This window comes from Canis aureus, chromosome 7 (assembly GCF_053574225.1).
Source record: "Canis aureus isolate CA01 chromosome 7, VMU_Caureus_v.1.0, whole genome shotgun sequence".
Classification (NCBI taxonomy): Eukaryota; Metazoa; Chordata; class Mammalia; order Carnivora; family Canidae; genus Canis; species Canis aureus.
This window is the reverse complement of record NC_135617.1, coordinates 75,034,785-75,050,098: the sequence shown is the minus strand read 5'-3', so window position 1 is coordinate 75,050,098 and position 15,314 is coordinate 75,034,785.

Below are 15,314 nucleotides of genomic sequence, written 5' to 3'. Positions count from 1 at the left end.
GAGTGTAGCTAGGTTCCAAATCCCATGTACGAGCGGGTAGCAGACATCTGCCTCCCATGCATACACACTTCTGAGAGTTGAGCTTATGCCCTGTACCTCCACATCCAGCCTGCTGGTACCCTTGGTTTCTATAAGGCCTAGGCTCCCTGTTTGACGGAAGTGCTGGGAGAGGTAATTGGAATCTCCCGGCACACAAGACGAGTGCCTCCAAGCTCAATTCAAGATTTCCCAGTAATTCTTGTGGTAGACAGGTGCTACATACTAAGTTCCATATGTGAGAAGGTAGCTGAACGCCTTGTCCAAAAGCATGTTACTTCTGAGAGTTGAGCACACCCTCAGTCACTCACACTACCACACTGCCTGCAGAGTGAGTTTCACACGTCTTCACCAGAGACGATTGCCAGAGGCTTCTGAGTACAAGTTAACAATGCAGACCTGGAGGGTATCTGCAGGTGCAGTAGAGTGGTAATCTTGGAACCTCCTGACTCAGAGTACTGCTACCTTCTCACTGCCATAGGAATGCAGCTAGTTGACAGCTGGCTTCAAGACATGCTTCCCTGTGAGAGCTGAGGACAGGGCAGGACCCTCCCGCATCCTGCCTGACTGTAGGAGTAGCTGCTAACATCCTAATGTTAGTGGCTGGGAGAGGTTGCGGGAAAAGCATGTGTGAGCACTGGGCCTGAACTCCCGTGTATCTTAGTTGAATACAGCTATTTCCAATGGCCTTCTTCAATCACAGTGTAGCTAGGTTCCAACTCCCATGTCCGAGTGGGTAGCAGACATCTGCCTCCCATGCATATACACTTCTGAGAGTTGAGCTTATGGCCTGTACCTCCACATCCAGCCTGCTGGTACCCTTGGCTTCTAAAAGGCCTAGGCTCGCTGTTTGACGGAATTGCTGGGAGAGGTATTTGGAATCACACGGCACACAAGACTAGTGCCTCCAAGCTCAGTTCAGCGATTTACTAGTAATTCCTGTGGCAGACTGGTGCTACATACTAAGTTCCATACGTGAGAGGGTAGCTGAACGCCTTGTCCAAAACCATCTTACTTCTGAGAGTTGAGCTCCCCCTCAGTCCCTCACAGTTCCACACTACCTGCAGAGAGAGTTTCGCAGGTCTTCAGCAGAGACGTTTGCCAGAGGCTTCTGAGACGCAGCGTAACAATGCAGACCTGGAGGGTATCCCCAGGTGCAGTCGACTGATAATCTTGGAACCTCCTGACTCAGAATACTGCTACCTTCTCACTACCATAGTAATGCAGCTAGTTGACAGCTAGCTGGCTTCAAGACATGCTTCCCTGTGAGAGCTGAGGACAGGGCAGAACCCTCCCGCATGCTGCCTGACTGTAGGAGTAGCTGCTAACATCCTAATGTTAGTGGCTGGGAGAGGTTGCGGGAAAAGCATGTGTGAGCACTGGGCCTGAACTCCCGTGTATCTGAGTTGAATACAGCGATTTCCAACGGCTTTCCTCAACCAGAGTGTAGCTAGGTTCCAAATCCCATGTACGAGCAGGTAGCAGACATCTGCCTCCCATGCATACACACTTCTGAGAGTTGAGCTTATGGCCTGTACCTCCACATCCAGCCTGCTGGTACACTTGGCTTCTAAAAGGCCTAGGCTCGCTGTTTGACGGAAGTGCTGGGAGAGGTAATTGGAATCTCCCGGCACACAAGACGAGTGCCTCCAAGCTCAATTCACGATTTCCCATTAATTCTTGTGGTAGACAGATGCTACATACTAAGTTCCATATGTGAGATGGTAGCTGAACGCCTTGTCCAAAAGCATCTTACTTCTGAGAGTTGAGCCCACCCTCAGTCCCTCACAGTTCCACACTGCCTGCAGAGTGAGTTTCACACGTCTTCACCAGAGACGATTGCCAGAGGCTTCTGAGTACAAGTTAACAATGCAGACCTGGAGGGTATCTCCAGGTGCAATAGAGTGGTAATCTTGGAACCTCCTGACTCAGAGTACTGCTACCTTCTCACTGCCATAGGAATGCAGCTAGTTGACAGCTGGCTTCAAGACATGCTTCCCTGTGAGAGCTGAGGACAGGGCAGAACCCTCCCGCATGCTGCCTGACTGTAGGAGTAGCTGCTAACATCCTTATGTTAGTGGCTGGGAGAGGTTGCGGGAAAAGCATGTGTGAGCACTGGGCCTGAACTCCCGTGTATCTGAGTTGAATACAGCGATTTCCAATGGCCTTCTTCAATCACAGTGTAGCTAGGTTCCAACTTCCATGTCCGAGTGGGTAGCAGACATCTGCCTCCCATGCATACACACTTCTGAGAGTTGAGCTTATGGCCTGTACCTCCACATCCAGCCTGCTGGTACCCTTGGCTTCTAAAAGGCCTAGGCTCGCTGTTTGACGGACGTGCTGGGAGAGGTAATTGGAATCACCCGGCACACAAGACTAGTGCCTCCAAGCTCAGTTCAGCGATTTCGTAGTAATTCCTGTGGTAGACTGGTGCTACATACTAAGTTCCATACGTGAGAGGGTAGCTGAACGCCTTGTCCAAAACCATCTTACTTTGAGAGTTGAGCTCAGCCTCAGCCCCTCACAGTTCCACACTGCCTGCCGAGTGAGTTTCGCAATTCTTCAACAGAGACATTTGCCAGAGGATTCTGAGACGCAGGGTAACAATGCAGACTTCGAGGGTATCCCCAGGTGCAGTAGACTGGTAATCTTGGAACATCCTGACTCAGAATACTGCTACCTTCTCACTGCCATAGGAATGCAGCTATTTGACAGCTGGCTTCAAGACATGCTTCCCTGTGAGAGCTGAGGACAGGGCAGAACCCTCCCGCATCCTGCCTGACTGTAGGAGTAGCTGCTAACATCCTAATGTTAGTGGCTGGGAGAGGTTGCGGGAAAAGCACGTGTGAGGACTGGCCTGGAACTCCCGTGTATCTGAGTTGAATACAGCGATTTCCAACGACTTTCCTCAACCAGAGTGTAGCTAGGTTCCAAATCCCATGTACGAGCAGGTAGCAGACATCTGCCTCCCATGCATACACACTTCTGAGATTTGAGCTTATGGCCTGTACCTCCACATCCAGCCTGCTGGTACCCTTGGCTTCTAAAAGGCCTAGGCTCGCTGTTTGACGGAAGTGCTGGGAGAGGTAATTGGAATATCCCGGCACACAAGACGAGTGCCTCCAAGCTCAATTCACGATTTCCCAGTAATTCTTGTGGTAGACAGGTGCTACATACTAAGTTCCATATGTGAGAAGGTAGCTGAACGCCTTGTCCAAAAGCATGTTACTTCTGAGAGTTGAGCACACCCTCAGTCACACACACTACCAAACTGCCTGCAGAGAGAGTTTCACACGTCTTCACCAGAGACGATTGCCAGAGGCTTCTGAGTACAAGTTAACAATGCAGACCTTGAGGGTATCTCCAGGTGCAGTAGAGTGGTAATCTTGGAACCTCCTGACTCAGAGTACTGCTACCTTCTCACTGCCATAGGAATGCAGCTAGTTGACAGCTGGTTTCAAGACATGCTTCCTTGTGAGAGTTGAGGACAGGGCAGAACCCTCCCGCATCCTGCCTGAATGTAGGTGTAGCTGCTAACATCCTTGTGTTAGTGGCTGGGAGAGATTGTGGGAAAAGCATGTGTGAGCACTGGGCCTGAACTCCCGTGTATCTGAGTTGAATACAGCGATTTCCAATGGCCTTCTTCAATCACAGTGTAGCTAGGTTCCAACTCCCATGTCCGAGTGTGTAGCAGCCATCTGCCTCCCATGCATATACACTTCTGAGAGTTGAGCTTATGGCCTGTACCTCCACATCCAGCCTGCTGGTACCCTTGGCTTCTAAAAGGCCTAGGCTCGCTGTTTGACGGAAGTGCTGGGAGAGGTAATTGGAATCACCCGGCACACAAGACTAGTGCCTCCAAGCTCAGTTCAGCGATTTCCTAGTAATTCCTGTGGTAGACTGGTGCTACATACTAAGTTCCATACGTGAGAGGGTAGCTGAACGCCTTGTCCAAAACCATCTTACTTCTGAGAGTTGAGCTCAGCCTCAGTCCCTCACAGTTCCACACTGCCTGCGGAGTGAGTTTCGCAGATCTTCAGCAGAGACGTTTGCCAGAGGCTTCTGAGACGCAGGGTAACAATGCAGACCTGGAGGGTATCCCCAGGTGCAGTCGACTGGTAATCTTGGAACCTCCTGACTCAGAATACTGCTACCTTCTCACTGCCATAGGAATGCAGCTAGTTGAAAGCAAGCTGGCTTCAAGACATGCTTCCCTGAGAGAGCTGAGGACAGGGCAGAACCCTCCCGTATGCTGCCTGACTGTAGGAGTAGCTGCTAACATCCTAATGTTAGTGGCTGGGAGAGGTTGCGGGAAAAGCATGTGTGAGCACTGGGACTGAACTCCCGTGTATCTGAGTTGAATACAGCGATTTCCAACGGCTTTCCTCAACCAGAGTGTAGCTAGGTTCCAAATCCCATGTACGAGCGGGTAGCAGACATCTGCCTCCCATGCATACACACTTCTGAGAGTTGAGCTTATGGCCTGTACCTCCACATCCAGCCTGCTGGTACCCTTGGCTTCTAAAAGGCCTAGGCTCGCTGTTTGACGGAAGTGCTGGGAGAGGTAATTGGAATCTCCCGGCACACAAGACGAGTGCCTCCAAGCTCAATTCACGATTTCCCAGTAATTCTTGTGGTAGACAGGTGCTACATACTAAGTTCCATATGTGAGATGGTAGCTGAACGCCTTGTCCAAAACCATCTTACTTCTGAGAGTTGAGCCCACCCTCAGTCCCTCACAGTTCCACACTGCCTGCAGAGTGAGTTTCACACGTCTTCACCAGAGACGATTGCCAGAGGCTTCTGAGTACAAGTTAACAATGCAGACCTGGAGGGTATCTCCAGGTGCACTAGAGTGGTAATCTTGGAACCTCCTGACTCAGAGTACTGCTACCTTCTCACTGCCATAGGAATGCAGCTAGTTGACAGCTGGCTTCAAGACATGCTTCCCTGTGAATGCTGAGGACAGGGCAGAATCCTCCCGCATCCTGCCTGACTGTAGGAGTAGCTGCTAACATCCTTATGTTAGTGGCTGGGTGAGGTTGCGCGAAAAGCATGTGTGAGCACTGGGCCTGAACTCCCGTGTATCTGAGTTGAATACAGCGATTTCCAATGGCCTTCTTCAATCACAGTGTAGCTAGGTTCCAACTCCCATGTCCGAGTGAGTAGCAGTCATCTGCCTCCCATGCATACACACTTCTGAGAGTTGAGCTTATGGCCTGTACCTCCACATCCAAACTGCTGGTTACCTTGGCTTCTAAAAGGCCTAGGCTCGCTGTTTGACGGAAGTGCTGGTAGAGGTAATTGGAATCACCCGGCACACAAGACTAGTGCCTCCAAGCTCAGTTCAGCGATTTCCTAGTAATTCCTGTGGTAGACTGGTGCTACATACTAAGAACCATACGTGAGAGGGTAGCTGAACGCCTTGTCCAAAACCATCTTACTTCTGAGAGTTGAGCTCAGCCTCAGTCCCTCACAGTTCCACACTGCCTGCCAAGTGAGTTTCGCAGGTCTTCAGCAGAGACGTTTGCCAGAGGCTTCTGAGACGCAGGGTAACAATGCAGACCTGGAGAGTATCCCCAGGTGCAGTAGACTGGTAATCTTGGAACCTCCTGACTCAGAATACTGCTACCTTCTCACTGCCATAGGAATGCAGCTAGTTGACAGCTAGCTAGCTTCAAGACATGCTTCCCTGAGAGAGCTGTGGACAGGGCAGAATCCTCCCGCATGCTGCCTGACTGTAGGAGTAGCTGCTAACATCCTTATGTTAGTGGCTAGGAGAGGTTGCGGGAAAAGCATGTTTGAGCACTGGGCCTGAACTCCCGTGTATCCCTGTTGAATACAGCGATTTCCAATGGCCTTCTTCAATCACAGTGTAGCTAGGTTCCAACTCCCATGTAGGAGTGGGTAGCAGACATCTGCCTCCCATGCATACACACTTCTGAGAGTTGAGCTTATGGCCTGTAGCTCCACATCCAGCCTTCTGGTTCCCTTGGCTTCTAAAAGGCCTAGGCTCGCTGTTTGACGGAAGTGCTGGGAGAGGTAATTGTAATCTCCCGGCACACAAGACGAGTGCCTCCAAGCTCAATTCACGATTTCCCAGTAATTCTTCTGGTAGACAGGTGCTACATACTAAGTTCCTTATGTGAGAAGGTAGCTGAACGCCTTCTCCAAAAGCATCTTACTTCTGAGAGTTGAGCTCAGCCTCAGTCCCTCACAGTTCCACACTGCCTGCAGAGTGAGTTTCACACGTCTTCACCAGAGACGATTGCCAGAGGCTTCTGAGTACAAGTTAACAATGCAGACCTGGAGGGTATCTCCAGGTGCAGTAGAGTGGTAATCTTGGAACCTCCTGTCTCAGAATACTGCTACCTTCTCACTGCCATAGGAATTCAGCTAGTTGACAGCTGGCTTCAAGACATGCTTCGCTGTGAGAGCTGAGGACAGGGCAGAACCCTCCCGCATCCTGCCTGACTGTAGGAGTAGCTGCTAACATCCTAATGTTAGTGGCTGGGAGAGGTTGCGGCAAAAGCATGTGTGAGCACTGGGCCTGAACTCCCGTGCATCTGAGTTGAATACAGCGATTTCCAACGGCTTTCCTCAACCAGAGTGTAGCTAGGTTCCAAATCCCATGTACGAGCGGGTAGCAGACATCTGCCTCCCATGTATACACACTTCTAAGTGTTGAGCTTATGGCCTGTACCTCCACATCCAGCCTGCTGGTACCCTTGGCTTCTAAAAGGCCTAGGCTCGCTGTTTGACGGAAGTGCTGGGAGAGGTAATTGGAATATCCCGGCACACAAGACGAGTGCCTTCAAGCTCAATTAACGATTTCCCAGTAATTCTTGTGGTAGACAGGTGCTACATACTAAGATCCATACGTGAGAAGGTAGCTGAACGCCTTGTCCAAAAGCATCTTACTTCTGAGAGTTGAGCTCACCCTCAGTCCCTCACAGTTCCTCACTGCCTGCAGAGTGAGTTTCGCAGTCTTCAGCAGAGACGATTGCCAGAGGCTTCTGAGTACAAGTTAACAATGCAGACCTGGAGCGTATCTCCAGGTGCAGTAGAGTGGTAATCTTGGAACCTCCTGAGTCAGAATACTGCTACCTTCTCACTGCCATAGGAATGCAGCTAGTTGACAGCTGGCTTCAAGACATGCTTCCCTGTGAGAGCTGAGGACAGGGTAGAACCCTCCCGCATCCTGCCTGACTGTAGGAGTAGCTGCTAACATCCTAATGTTAGTGGCTGGGAGAGGTTGTGGGAAAAGCATGTGTGAGCACAGGGCCTGAACTCCCGTGTATCTGAGTTGAATACAGCGATTTCCAAAGGCTTCCTCAACCAGAGTGTAGCTAGGTTCCAACTCCCATGTACGAGCGGGTAGCAGACATCTGCCTCCCATGCATACACACTTCTGAGAGTTGAGCTTATGGCCTGTACCTCCACATCCAGCCTGCTGGTACCCTTGGCTTCTAAAAGGCATAGGCTCGCTGTTTGACGGAAGTGCTGAGAGAGGTAATTGGAATCTCCCGGCACACAAGACGAGTGCCTCCAAGCTCAATTCACAAATTCCCAGTAATTCTTCTGGTAGACAGGTGCTAAATACTAAGTTCCTTATGTGAGAAGGTAGCTGAACGCCTTCTCCAAAAGCATCTTACTTCTGAGAGTTGAGCTCAGGCTCAGTCCCTCACAGTTCCACACTGCCTGCAGAGTGAGTTTCGCAGGTCTTCAGCAAAGACGTTTGCCGGAGGCTTCTGAGACGCAGGGTAACAATGCAGACCTGGAGGGTATCCCCAGGTGCAGTAGACTGGTAATCTTGGAACCTCCTGACTCAGAATACTGCTACCTTCTCACTGCCATAGGAATGCAGCTAGTTGACAGCTGGCTTCAAGACATGCTTCCCTGTGAGAGCTGAGGACAGGGCAGAACCCTCCCGCATCCTGCCTGACTGTAGGAGTAGCTGCTAACATCCTAATGTAGGTGGCTGGGAGAGGTTGCGGGAAAAGCATGTGTGAGCACTGGGCCTGAACTCCCGTGTATCTGAGTTGAATACACCGATTTCCAACGGCTTTCCTCAACCAGAGTGTAGCTAGGTTCCAAATCCCATGTACGAGCGGGTAGCAGACATCTGCCTCCCATGCATACACACTTCTGAGAGTTGAGCTTATGGCCTGTACCTCCACATCCAGCCTGCTGGTACCCTTGGCTTCTAAAAGGCCTAGGCTCGCTGTTTGACGGAAGTGCTGGGAGAGGTAATTGGAATCTCCCGGCACACAAGACGAGTGCCTCCAAGCTCAATTCACGATTTCCCAGTAATTCTTGTGGTAGACAGGTGCTACATACTAAGTTCCATATGTGAGAAGGTAGCTGAACGCCTTGTCCAAAAGCATCTTACTTCTGAGAGTTGAGCTCAGACTCAGTCCCTCACAGTTCCACACTGCCTGCAGAGTGAGTTTCACACGTCTTCACCAGAGACGATTGCCAGAGGCTTCTGAGTACAAGTTAACAATGCAGACCTGGAGGGTATCTCCAGGTGCAGTAGATTGGTAATCTTGGAACCTCCTGACTCAGAGTACTGCTACCTTCTCACTGCCATAGGAATGCAGCTAGTTGACAGCTGGCTTCAAGACATGATTCCCTGTGAGAGCTGAGGACAGGGCAGAACCCTCCCGGATCCTGCCTGACTGAAGGAGTACCTGCTAACATCCTTATGTTAGTGGGTGGGAGAGATTTCGGGAAAAGCATGTGTGAGCACTGGGCCTGAACTCCCGTGTATCTGAGTTGAATACAGCGATTTCCAATGGCCTTCTTCAATCACAGTGTAGCTAGGTTCCAACTCCCATGTCCGAGTGGGTAGCAGACATCTGCCTCCCATGCATACACACTTCTGAGAGTTGAGCTTATGGCCTGTACCTCCACATCCAGCCTGCTGGTACCCTTGGCTTCTAAAAGGCCTAGGCTCGCTGTTTGACGGAAGTGCTGGGAGAGGTAATTGGAATCACCCGACACACAAGACTAGTGCCTCCAAGCTCAGTTCAGCGATTTCCAGTAATTCCTGTGGTAGACTGGTGCTACATACTAAGTTCCATACGTGAGAGGGTAGCTGAACGCTTTGTCCAAAACCATCTTACTTCTGAGAGTTGAGCTCAGCCTCAGTCCCTCACAGTTCCACACTGCCTGCCGAGTAAGTTTCGTAGGTCTTCAGCAGAGACGTTTGCCAGAGGCTTCTGAGACGCAGGGCAACAATGCAGACCTGGAGGGTATCCCCAGGTGCAGTAGATTGGTAATCTTGGAACCTCCTGACTCAGAATACTGCTACCTTCTCACTGCCATAGGAATGCAGCTAGTTGACAGCTGGCTTCAAGACATGCTTCCCTGTGAGAGCTGAGGACAGGGCAGAACCCTCCCGCATGCTGCCTGACTGTAGGAGTAGCTGCTAACATCCTAATGTTAGTGGCTGGGAGAGGTTGCGGGAAAAGCATGTGTGAGCACTGGGCCTGAACTCCCGTGTATCTGAGTTGAATACAGCGATTTCCAATGACTTTCCTCAACCAGAGTGTAGTTAGGTTCCAAATCCCATGTACGAGCGGGTAGCAGACATCTGCCTCCCATGCATACACACTTCTGAGAGTAGAGCTTATGGCCTGTACCTCCACATCCAGCCTGCTGGTACCCTTGGCTTCTAAAAGGCCTAGGCTCGCTGTTTGACAGAAGTGCTGGGAGAGGTAATTGTAATCTCCCGGCACACAAGACGAGTGCCTCCAAGCTCAATTCACGATTTCCCAGTAATTCTTGTGGTAGACAGGTGCTACATACTAAGTTCCATATGTGAGAAGGTAGCTGAACGCCTTGTCCAAAAGCATCTTACTTCTGAGAGTTGAGCACCCCCTCAGTCCCTCACACTTTCACACTGCCTGCAGAGTGAGTTTCACACGTCTTCACCAGAGACGATTGCCAGAGGCTTCTGAGTACAAGTTAACAATGCAGACCTGGAGGGTATCTCCAGGTGCAGTAGAGTGGTAATCTTGGAACCTCCTGACTCAGAGTACTGCTACCTTCTCACTGCCATAGGAATGCAGCTAGTTGACAGCTGGCTTCAAGACATGCTTCCCTGTGAGAACTGAGGACAGGACAGAACCCTCCCGCATCCTGCCTGACTGTAGGAGTAGCTGCTAACATCCTTATGTTAGTGGCTGGGAGAGATTGCGGGAAAAGCATGTGTGAGCACTGGGCCTGAACTCCCGTGCAAATGAGTTGAATACAGCGATTTCCAATGGCCTTCTTCAATCACAGTGTAGCTAGGTGCCAACTCCCATGTACGAGTGGGTAGCAGACATCTGCCTCCCATGCATATACACTTCTGAGAGTTGAGCTTATGGCCTGTACCTCCACATCCAACCTGCTGGTACCCTTGGCTTCTAAAAGGCCTAGGCTCGCTGTTTGACGGAAGTGCTGGGAGAGGTAATTGGAATCACCCGGCACACAAGACTAGTGCCTCCAAGCTCAGTTCAGCGATTTCCTAGTAATTCCTGTGGTAGACTGGTGCTACATACTAAGTTCCATACGTGAGAGGGTAGCTGAACGCCTTGTCCAAAACCATCTTACTTCTGAGAGTTGAGCTCACCCTCAGTCCCTCACAGTTCCACACTGCCTGCAGAGTGAGTTTCGCAGGTCTTCAGCAGAGACGTTTGCCAGAGGCTTCTGAGACGCAGGGTAACAATGCAGACCTGGAGGGTATCCCCAGGTGCATTCGACTGGTAATCTTGGAACCTCCTGACTCGGAATACTGCTACCTTCTCACTGCCATAGGAATGCAGCTAGTTGACAGCTAGCTGGCTTCAAGACATGCTTCCCTGTGAGAGCTGAGGACAGGGCAGAACCCTCCCGCATGCTGCCTGACTGTAGGAGTAGCTGCTAACATCCTAATGTTAGTGGCTGGGAGAGGTTGCGGGAAAAGCATGTGTGAGCACTGGGCCTGAACTCCCGTGTATCTGAGTTGAACACAGCGATTTCCAACGACTTTACTCAACCAGAGTGTAGCTAGGTTCCAAATCCCATGTACGAGCGGGTAGCAGACATCTGCCTCCCATGCATACACACTTCTGAGAGTTGAGCTTATGGCCTGTACCTCCACATCCAGCCTGCTGGTACCCTTGGCTTCTAAAAGGCCTAGGCTCGCTGTTTGACGGAAGTGCTGGGAGAGGTAATTGGAATCTCCCGGCACACAAGACGAGTGCCTCCAAGCTCAATTCACGATTTCCCAGTAATTCTTGTGGTAGACAGGTGCTACATACTAAGTTCCATTTGTGAGAAGGTAGCTGAACGCCTTGTCCAAAAGCATCTTACTTCTGAGAGTTGAGCACCCCCTCAGTCCCTCACACTTCCACACTCCCTGCAGAGTGAGTTTCACACGTCTTCACCAGAGACGATTGCCAGAGGCTTCTGAGTACAAGTTAACAATGCAGACCTGGAGGGTATCTCCAGGTGCAGTAGAGTGGTAATCTTGGAACCTCCTGACTCAGAGTACTGCTACCTTCTCACTGCCATTGGAATGCAGCTAGTTGACAGCTGGCTTCAAGACATGTTTCCCTGTGAGAGCTGAGGACAGGGCAGAACCCTCCCGCATCCTGTCTGACTGTAGGAGTAGCTGCTAACATCCTTATGTTAGTGGCTGGGAGAGGTTGCGGGAAAAGCATGTGTGAGCACTGGGCCTGAACTCCCGTGTATCTGAGTTGAATACAGCGATTTCCAATGGCCTTCTTCAATCACAGTGTAGCTAGGTTCCAACTCCCATGTCCGAGTGGGTAGCAGACATCTGCCTCCCATGCATATACACTTCTGAGAGTTGAGCTTATGGCCTGTACCTCCACATCCAGCCTGCTGGTACCCTTGGCTTCTAAAAGGCCTAGGCTCGCTGTTTGACGGAAGTGCTGGGAGAGGTAATTGGAATCACCCGGCACACAAGACTAGTGCCTCCAAGCTCAGTTCAGCGATTTCCTAGTAATTCCTGTGGTAGACTGGTGCTACATACTAAGTTCCATACGTGAGAGGGTAGCTGAACGCCTTGTCCAAAACCATCTTACTTCTGAGAGTTGAGCTCACCCTCAGTCCCTCACAGTTCCACACTGCCTGCAGAGTGAGTTTCGCAGGTCTTCAGCAGAGACGTTTGCCAGAGGCTTCTGAGACGCAGGGTAACAATGCAGACCTGGAGGGTATCCCCAGGTGCAGTCGACTGGTAATCTTGGAACCTCCTGACTCAGAATACTGCTACCTTCTCACTGCCAAAGGAATGCAGCTAGTTGACAGCTAGCTGGCATCAAGACATGCTTCCCTGAGAGAGCTGAGGACAGGGCAGAACCCTCCCGCATGCTGCCTGACTGTAGGAGTAGCTGCTAACATCCTAATGTTAGTGGCTGGGAGAGGTTGCGGGAAAAGCATGTGTGAGCACTGGGCCTGAACAACCGTGTATCTGAGTTGAATACAGCGATTTCCAACGGCTTTCCTCAACCAGAGTGTAGCTAGGTTCCAAATCCCATGTACGAGCGGGTAGCAGACATCTGCCTCCCATGCATACACACTTCTGAGAGTTGAGCTTATGGCCTGTACCTCCACATCCAGCCTGCTGGTACCCTTGGCTTCTAAAAGGCCTAGGCTCGCTGTTTGACGGAAGTGCTGGGAGAGGTAATTGGAATTTCCCGGCACACAAGACGAGTGCCTCCAAGCTCAATTCACGATTTCCCAGTAATTCTTGTGGTAGACAGGTGCTACATACTAAGTTCCATATGTGAGATGGTAGCTGAACGCCTTGTCCAAAAGCATCTTACTTCTGAGAGTTGAGCCCACACTCAGTCCCTCACAGTTCCACACTGCCTGCAGAATGAGTTTCACACGTCTTCACCAGAGACGATTGCCAGAAGCTTCTGAGTACAAGTTAACAATGCAGACCTGGAGGTTATCTCCAGGTGCAGTAGAGTGGTAATCTTGGAACCTCCTGACTCAGAGTACTGCTACCTTCTCACTGCCATAGGAATGCAGCTAGTTGACAGCTGGCTTCAAGACATGCTTCCCTGTGAGAGCTGAGGACAGGGCAGAACCCTCCCGCATCCTGCCTGACTGTAGGAGTAGCTGCTAACATCCTAATGTTAGTGGCTGGGAGAGGTTGCGGGAAAAGCATGTGTGAGCACTGGGCCTGAACTCCCGTGTATCTGAGTTGAATACAGCGATTTCCAATGGCCTTCTTCAATCACAGTGTAGCTAGGTTCCAACTCCCATGTCCGAGTGGGTAGCAGACATCTGCCTCCCATGCATATACACTTCTGAGAGTTGAGCTTATGGCCTGTACCTCCACATCCAGCCTGCTGGTACCCTTGGCTTCTAAAAGGCCTAGGCTCGCTGTTTGACGGAAGTGCTGGGAGAGGTAATTGGAATCACCCGGCACACAAGACTAGTGCCTCCAAGCTCAGTTCAGCGATTTCCTAGTAATTCCTGTGGTAGACTGGTGCTACATACTAAGTTCCATACGTGAGAGGGTAGCTGAACGCCTTGTCCAAAACCATCTTACTTCTGAGAGTTGAGCTCACCCTCAGTCCTCACAGTTCCACACTGCCTGCAGAGTGAGTTTCGCAGGTCTTCAGCAGAGACGTTTGCCAGAGGCTTCTGAGACGCAGGGTAACAATGCAGACCTGGAGGGTATCCCCAGGTGCAGTCGACTGGTAATCTTGGAACCTCCTGACTCAGAATACTGCTACCTTCTCACTGCCATAGGAATGCAGCTAGTTGACAGCTAGCTGGCTTCAAGACATGCTTCCCTGAGAGAGCTGAGGACAGGACAGAACCCTCCCGCATGCTGCCTGACTGTAGGAGTAGCTGCTAACATCCTAATGTTAGTGCCTGGGAGAGATTGCGGGAAAAGCATGTGTGAGCACTGGGCCTGAACTCCCGTGTATCTGAGTTGAATACAGCGATTTCCAACGGATTTCCTCAACCAGAGTGTAGCTAGGTTCCACTCCCATGTCCGAGTGGGTAGCAGACATCTGCCTCCCATGCATATACACTTCTGAGAGTTGAGCTTATGGCCTGTACCTCCACATCCAGCCTGCTGGTATCCTTGGCTTCTAAAAGGCCTAGGCTCGCTGTTTGACGGAAGTGCTGGGAGAGGTAATTGGAATCTCCCGGCACAGAAGACGAGTGCCTCCAAGCTCAATTCACGATTTCCCAGTAATTCCTGTGGTAGACTGGTGCTACATACTAAGTTCCATACGTGAGAGGGTAGCTGAACGCCTTGTCCAAAACCATCTTACTTCTGAGAGTTGAGCTCACCCTCGGTCACTCACAGTTCCACACTGACTGCAGAGTGAGTTTCACAAGTCTTCAGCAGAGACGTTTGCCAGAGGCTTCTGAGACGCAGGGTAACAATGCAGACCTGGAGGGTATCCCCAGGTGCAGTCGACTGGTAATCTTGGAACCTCCTGACTCAGATTACTGCTACCTTCTCACTGCCTTAGGAATGCAGCTAGTTGACAGCTAGCTGGCTTCAAGACATGCTTCCCTGAGAGAGCTGAGGACAGGGCAGAACCCTCCCGCATGCTGCCTGACTGTAGGAGTAGCTGCTAACATCCTAATGTTAGTGGCTGGGAGAGGATGCGGGAAAAGCATGTGTGAGCACTGGGCCTGAATTCCCGTGTATCTGAGTTGAATACAGCGATTTCCAACGGCTTTCCTCAACCAGAGTGTAGCTAGGTTCCAAATCCCATGTACGAGCGGGTAGCAGACATCTGCCTCCCATGCATACACACTTCTGAGAGTTGAGCTTATGGCCTGTACCTCCATATCCAGCCTGCTGGTACCCTTGGCTTCTAAAAGGCCTAGGCTCGCTGTTTGACGGAAGTGCTGGGAGAGGTAATTGGAATCTCCCGGCACACAAGACTAGTGCATCCAAGCTCAATTCACGATTTCCCAGTAATTCTTGTGGTAGACAGGTGCTACATACTAAGTTCCATATGTGAGATGGTAGCTGAACGCCTTATCCAAAAGCATCTTACTTCTGAGAGTTGAGCCCACCCTCAGTCCCTCACAGTTCCACACTGCCTGCAGAGTGAGTTTCACACGACTTCACCAGAGACGATTGCCAGAGGCTTCTGAGTACAAGTTAACAATGCAGACCTGGAGGGTATCTCCAGGTGCAGTAGAGTGGTAATTTTGGAACCTCCTGACTCAGAGTACTGCTACCTTCTCACTGCCATAGGAATGCAGCTAGTTGACACCTACCTGGCTTCAAGACA